This window comes from Accipiter gentilis, chromosome 29 (assembly GCF_929443795.1).
Source record: "Accipiter gentilis chromosome 29, bAccGen1.1, whole genome shotgun sequence".
Taxonomy (NCBI): Eukaryota; Metazoa; Chordata; class Aves; order Accipitriformes; family Accipitridae; genus Astur; species Astur gentilis.
In genome coordinates this window covers 14,369,180-14,376,090 of record NC_064908.1, presented here as the reverse complement: position 1 = coordinate 14,376,090, position 6,911 = coordinate 14,369,180, and positions in this window count along the sequence as shown.

The following is a 6,911-nucleotide window of genomic DNA, read 5'->3' as shown; positions in this document are numbered from 1 at the left end:
TATACACACTGACTTTTTTTTTTCCCCCCAATCTTAATTTATTGTCTGTACTTTTGAATGTGTCCCGGGTTTGTGCAGTAGGTGGAGGGATAGCCCAGACCTGTCCTGTCCTGGAGAGACCTTTTCTCTCCTAGGGAGACGGGACGCTCCTCTGGGACTGGTTCTCCTCTTCCAATGTGAGTGCAGCTGTGTATGTCCTTGTGGCCTTGCTCCATGGTGAAGGACATGAGCGAACCCCATTATCCTGTCGACACGTCTCTGGATCTCTTACTTCCACCTTTTGTGGATGCAGCCTTGTTTTGTGCACCTTCCTTGCAGAAAGCAGGTGGGAGAGTGGGTCTGGTTTGCCTTTGCTTAGACGTTCTCAGCACCACGGAGCAGCTCTCGGGGCTTTCCTGCTGTGATGTCTGTGCCCTGAATGCAGGAGGCAGCTTGCCTAGGGGAGCGGAAGTCTTCAGGAGCGTGGTCTCTGTGAGAGCCTGACTTCACATGCTCTGCATCCCTTCCCGCAAGAGCCCTCCCTGTCTCCACCGCAGGAGACAGGCCCCGAACTGAAATGTCCATGTTAAACACCTGACTTGCGCTATGTGAATTCCCCACGTTGTGTCTGACGTGAAACAGCCTTAGCAGCGATGTCCGATTCCAGTCCTTGGAGACCATGCAGAAACGTCTGTTCCAGAGAAAACTCTCGGTTTGGGGTTTCTTCTTATTCTTTTTTTTTTTTTTTTTTTTTTTATGATTTGTTTTCATGCTTTTAGCAGGGTTACTCCTTAAAATGACATCTGTCTTTTGTGAGGGCAGGGTGTGTCTGCTCTTCTAGCTGTGCTTCCACACCAGCGTACCTGCCTGCCCCAGTCTGTCCTGTCCTCACGATTAAATGCGAGTATGGGCTACGCTAGAGTTTCCTATCTTGTCCTTGTCCAGTCCTGCTGTGTGTGGGGAGGCAAGGGACCGTGCTGGTTTGGGAACTGGGAACTGCCACTCCAGGGCATGACCTCCCTGTGTGGACTTTAGCTCACCTTGGAGCAGGGGGAAGCAGTCCTCTTGCTGCTGGGTTTGATGCTTGTGTGAAAACAACCTATTGATGAGACCCTCCCCAGACCACTCCAGCGACTCCCCACTCCCCCTTTCTCCTGGTCTTGTTCTCAGCCTTGCCATCCCAGTTTGTCCTGGCCCAGTTCTTCTGGTTTACCCAGGCATGTCTGGCTCCTCTGCCCCTCTCCTGTTCCCTCTTTCCTCTTCTGCCGCTTTGCTCAATATTTGGCCGCATTCAACCTCCCAGCTCCTTTCTGCCTCTGCGGATAAGTTTTTTTGGTACCCATTCCGCTTCCCTTACTGCCAGAACCATCTTTTAGACCCTCTGCATCCAACCCTGGGGACAGGAGAAATTGGCTCCTTTATGGTACACGGGTACCAGGGAGAAACATCTTGCGTGAGCCTGGGTGAAGTGTGTTGCCTGGTGAGACACACCATGGGAAAAGCACTGGAAATATGCATCTATTATATACCAAATGCAGCGGTGGGCATGTTCAAAATGATGGCTTCTCCAGCATCTCATAAGCTAAAAGCTTTAATTTTAGTTTTTCGCTCCCCTGGACACGGTGACCCTGGGACAGGCCCAGCTTGGAGCCAGGTGAGGATAGGGGGTGGCAGAGCAGCATGGTCCAACACTGCTCCTGGAAGGGTGCAGCTCCTGGGACAGCCTCTGTCCCAAAGCAACCCCCCAGCTCGGTGGAAGACAGGCCTCATCCCCACACCCCACAGCCCTGCAGTGCCTGTGGGGTTCAGCCTTCGAACGAGGTGGCTTTGCCTGCGGGGGGGGGTCCCGCTGTGCAGGGTTGGTGCAGGCTGTGCAGTGATGTCTGCTGCCTCTCTGCGGGTACTCCGGTCCCACTTTCGGATGCTGTTCCTCTCGCAGCCGCCGGTGGAGGGCGGGCTGGGCTCGGCAAACGTCTCCCCTCAAGGGGGAGACCGCTTTAGGGGCTCCCCTGGGGTCTCACGGCCCCCCCAGGGGGTTCAGAGCCCTGGGAAGCGGAGGGAGGGGAGCAGAGGGCGCTGGGAGCAGGGAGAAGGTAACCCAGGCAGGGGACGGGTCGGACCCTGTCTGAGGTGGAGAAAGATGTTTCGGGTACAGTCCAGCATGAGGCCAGCGGCAATCCCAGGCGCTGGCGTTCCCCTCCGCTCGGGCTCCTGACCAGAGTCTGGGCCTGGCGGAGACTTGGAGGTCACCTCGTTGTGCCAGGCAGGTGGTGGGCAGCGACCCGAATTGCCTGGCCTCACCCCAGCCCTCTGCTAAAGGGAACGGGTGAAAACTTGGCCTCCCCGAAGTCAGTCCTGGGGATCGTTGTCTGGAGATGGATGGTTTGAAGAAGTACAGGAGGATATGGGAGCGTGCTCTCCCTTCCTGGAAGAAATGGCCGTGCTGCCCTGCACACAAAGCCGCTCTGAAGGAAGAGGGGCCGCAGGGCAAGGCTCAGCGCTGTGTTCCTGTCTGAGAGCATGTTAGGTTAAAAAAGCCAAGCAAATCCGGCATTCAGGGCACTGCCTGTTAAACACAGATGCAAATAGCTTTGGAGGCTTATGGAAGTATGGCTGTTATTTATTTGCAAGTAAGCCCATCCAAGTGGAGACCGGCTTGTATTGTTGGGTTTTGGAGATGGATGGGGATTATAGGCACAGCCGAGGCCCGTGCAAGGAGCAGGACTTAGCCCTTGCTGGTGCTGACACAGCCGAGGGGCTGGGACCTGACTGAAGCGTAGCAGGGAGCTCACCCCGAGCCCCTCGTTCCCAGCCAGCTGCGAGTGGGAGGAAGGTTGTAGCTGCAGGGTGCAGGCAAGAGAAGCAGGACAGCCCCCCCAGAGGTGAGAGCTCCTGTTCCGGGGAGATGGAGATGCTGAACGACTGAGAAACAGCTCAGCAAACTGCACCGGGGGCACTGATACACAGGCCTTCGATAGGGGAGACCTGCAGAGCTCAGCGGTACCAACGGAGCACGATGCTGTGCCAGAGAGCTGGGGCGTGCACGTACCACATACGCATGCCTCTTTCCCAGGGAGAGGGGAGCCCCATGAAGGTGTGTTTGTAGCTGTGAGTTATGCTGTAAGGAGCCACCCTGCCTGGGGATGCTGATGGCAATGCAGCGTTGGGGGAGTTAAAACTAGCAGCTCTGGTCCCCACTGGAGATCTGGTGGCTCATATTTGTGCTGCTTGTCCTTACTGAGGAGGGTTGTGTTGCACTTGGCAATGCTTCAAGACTCCCTGCAAAACCCAGCTACACCAATTAGAATTTTTCTGTTGGCTGTCAGCTTTGGGCTGAAATCCTGGGGCCTTTTTAAAGTCCCAGCTCCTCTGGAAAAATGAAGCCTAGGTACAAGTGTCTCTGAAGCTCTCAGCCCAGGAATACAAGTGCAAGTGCGGTACTGAGCCTGGGATCAATGCTGGGACAAAGCACTTCCAGCAGAGAGGTGTTTGGAAAGAAGCAGCCAGTGCTTAATCATAGTCTGATTTTTTTTTAAATTTCTTTTTATTTGTGCGATTTTAAGGAAGACGCTAATTGAATCCTCTTTCTATGATTAGAGACACCTTGCGAGACTTATCTCACTCCTTTGATCAATACGCTAGTCTGGCTCAACAGCTGCGTATAGATAAAAGTACTATATATAAAGTATGAGGTATTAGTCTTTTTTAATTAAAATACTTAAAAGCTGTTTGCGTGAGGTTAAGAAAACATTAAAATCCTTTCCTGGGTTATTATTAGCCTATTAATTCAAGCAAAGCCAAAGAGCTTTACAAACCAAATGTACTTTTCACCATGGAGATGACTGCTTCTCCCAGACACTGCATCCTGGACAGTGACAATAACATTAAGAAAAAATAATGCTGCAACTTTCTCTCTGATCATAGTCTCTTTCTAGCTCTAGGTCCAGCTCAGCCAGGCCATGCTTCGTGTGCAAAACTGGACCATATTTTAGCCTAAATGCAGGTGGCAGCTTTGCAAGCTGCTCAGGACCTTTCTGGGTGAAATTAATTTCTGCCGCTGCGAAAGTCTGTGACAGTCTTTAACACTGCATCTCTCCAGCCTCCTCCTGCCACTCTTGGCGTGCTGGAGTCTTCCCAAACAATGACAGCCGCCTGCTCCTCCACACACTGGCGAGCTAGCTTTGCCTTTAAGCAGCGAGAGGGAAATATTCTGGACTAAAGAAGGGACTATCCTTTGGTGTGCTCTTTAGAAATGGAAATATGCGATTCCCCTGAGTGGTTCCAGTGTAACCACGAGCAGGGCCAGGGACAGCTTCTCCCCCTCCAGTTTGAAGGGGCTGTGTTGCAGGAGATTCCATCAAAATTATGGTCTGCGGAAAGCGCCTGTGTCTTGTCATGCTGCGTGCAGACGGAAGGGATGGCAGCTTTCCTCCTTAAAGCAGAAAGGCTTCACTAGGGAAGAAAATGTCTTCAGGGCCATTTGCTACTTCGCTCCTGCAGAGCACAGGATGGCCAGGCTGTGCGGCAGGGTGAGGCTTGGGGAGCAGGGGACACGTCCTGCTCCGCTCTTTTTGAGCCTGGCCCGTTTCAGCGGCAAATCCCACCTTCCAAAATAACCCAGGATTTGACCCTCTTTTCTCCTGGTTGATTAAAAATACCACCCATAGGCACAGATGATGCCAGGCCAGACTCTGGGAGAGATTTGGGCAGCTGGGGTCATGCAGTACAGGCTGGCAACCCTGGGAATCGCAGGTGATGGCAACTGTCCCAGGCCGGGGCATCCCCCTGCTTGGGAGGGGTGTCGTTGCCTAGATCTCCCCAGATCCCTTGCCATATGATCCCAGGCTTGTGGATTGGGATACAGTCCCTACTATGATGCATCCCCCTCCTCGGAGTGGCCCTGCCTTCCTCTAGCCCCATCCTCGAGGGTGCTGAGCAGCCGTCCCTGGGGATGCCAGCCCGAGCAGGAGTCGGAGTCTGATCCTGCCCTGGAGGTGACACCTCCCACGACCCACACGGGGCCCTGCGCACTCCCAGCGCTGTGCTAACGGGGCTGAGGAAGCGAGGCCGTCGACGGCCTCCCTCCTCGCCTCCGGCCATCCAAGTGGCCTCCGGCTCGGCCGCAGGAAGAGGCTAACAGTGGCGGTCCAGCCACCTCCTCAGCTTTGAGTATCAGTTTCAGCTGTTCTGAAGGTTAAACGCCTGTTTAGAGCTCCCTATTGAAGGTAGAGCCGGGGGTGCGGCATTGTTCGGACGCCCTCCCGCTTTGTCTGGCCGCTTTCAGGGATGCCCTGAATGGGAAGCGGCCCCCCCAGCCCAGCACCCCGGCAGAAGGGCTCCTGGGGGAGAGGCGCTTCCTCCCGCCCTAATGACATTCAGGCCTCCATCGGTTCAGCTCCCGCTTTCTTTCTGCTGCAGTTTAACCCGGGCACAGAGGCCGGGCTCCATCTTACTGATCTCTGCTTGACACCCAATTACCACATGAATGGGAGAGAAAGGCTGCAAAAGGCTTTAACTCCCACTGACCCTCCTTCCCCTCTGCCTGCTTCCCCCTCTCCCCGTCCTACCCCCTCGCTTTTCTCCGACGGAGGGAGTTCAAAACTGAGACGGGGAAATCAAACAAAGCCCCGAGTAAGGAAACCCATTGTCGCCGCCTCCGCGATGGCTCCCCTTTCCCCAGCTATTGTTCCCCTTGAAGTTTGACTTGCTGTGTGGAAGGATGCGAGCAGCTGTTTGCGCATTCCCCTGATGTTTTATTGAAAAATAATTGAATCGTCAGTTTGGGGCTCTCTGATAAAATGTTTCCTCGGAGTGCTGGGCCCCACTGTATTTATAAACTACGTTTCCCTGTAAAACGTGATGGCGACCTAAACCGTTTGCTCCAGAATAAACCCTCGGCGGAGGGATGGAGGCATGCCCCTTCTGCACTCAAGGAGAGAGAAAAAGAGTGCAAACTGCAAGAAAAAAAAAAAGCCAGGACTGAGACAAAAGAAATTAAACCCTCTTTATTGCCAGGCTCAATTTCCAACCTGTTCTTTTGTTTGGCACAGTTGACTTTGCGGGAGGGGAAAGGCGGGTGCAGCCAGAGCACCCTGGTCGGCTGCCTTGTGCCCTGCATAACCCGGGTGAGCACCACAGCTACCTGGGGATGCCTGGTCCTGCCCAGTGCCGTACCATGGTTGGGACCAAGTAAGGGATCTGCCATGGAAAACTGGGTGTAAAAAGAGAAGTTTAGCTTAAGTAAAGCACAGTGACACATCCCTGGGTTTGAATGAGAAGACAGCGTGTTACAGCAAAGTGAACCCGGGGTACACATTCAAGGCAGGAGCCTTGTTTTTAGCTAGTTTTGCTTTATGTACCTGTTTATCAAATACCATCAATGTTTACAGCACTTTAGAAACAGCAATGTTAGTATTACACTTTATCGAGATGATGTGCTTGCCTTCCCCATCCCCAAGCATATGCCAGATAATTTGTGATGCTCTGATTTCAGCACCCAGCACAGAGACGGGACTTGCTCCTCAACCAAGCACACGATGTCCATAAAAATGTCCCCCATATCTCACGTGCTCGCTGACTGTATTTCCAGGGCAATTGTTAACAGTAACCAGCTTTGAATGCTTGAATGAGCCAAATTGGTATTTATGATTACTGTTCTCTTTAATTTCTTTTTGCTTTTCTGGGGAAGTACTAACACTAAATCTGTAATATTTTGTTGTATTTCTGTAACTTGGGAATCAAGATTCTTTTAGGAGCCAGTTCTCCTATTATTTGGCCTCATAAATGATTTCTGGAAGCAAGAAGAATAGCTCATATAAAACCGTAACTGCAAACACTGATCTGGAGTCCAGATTACCAGATCCTCTGTATACAGAGTGCTTCAGTCATTTCTGAAGTGTATAGAAGATTTTCATCCAAGCCTTCTTTCCTCA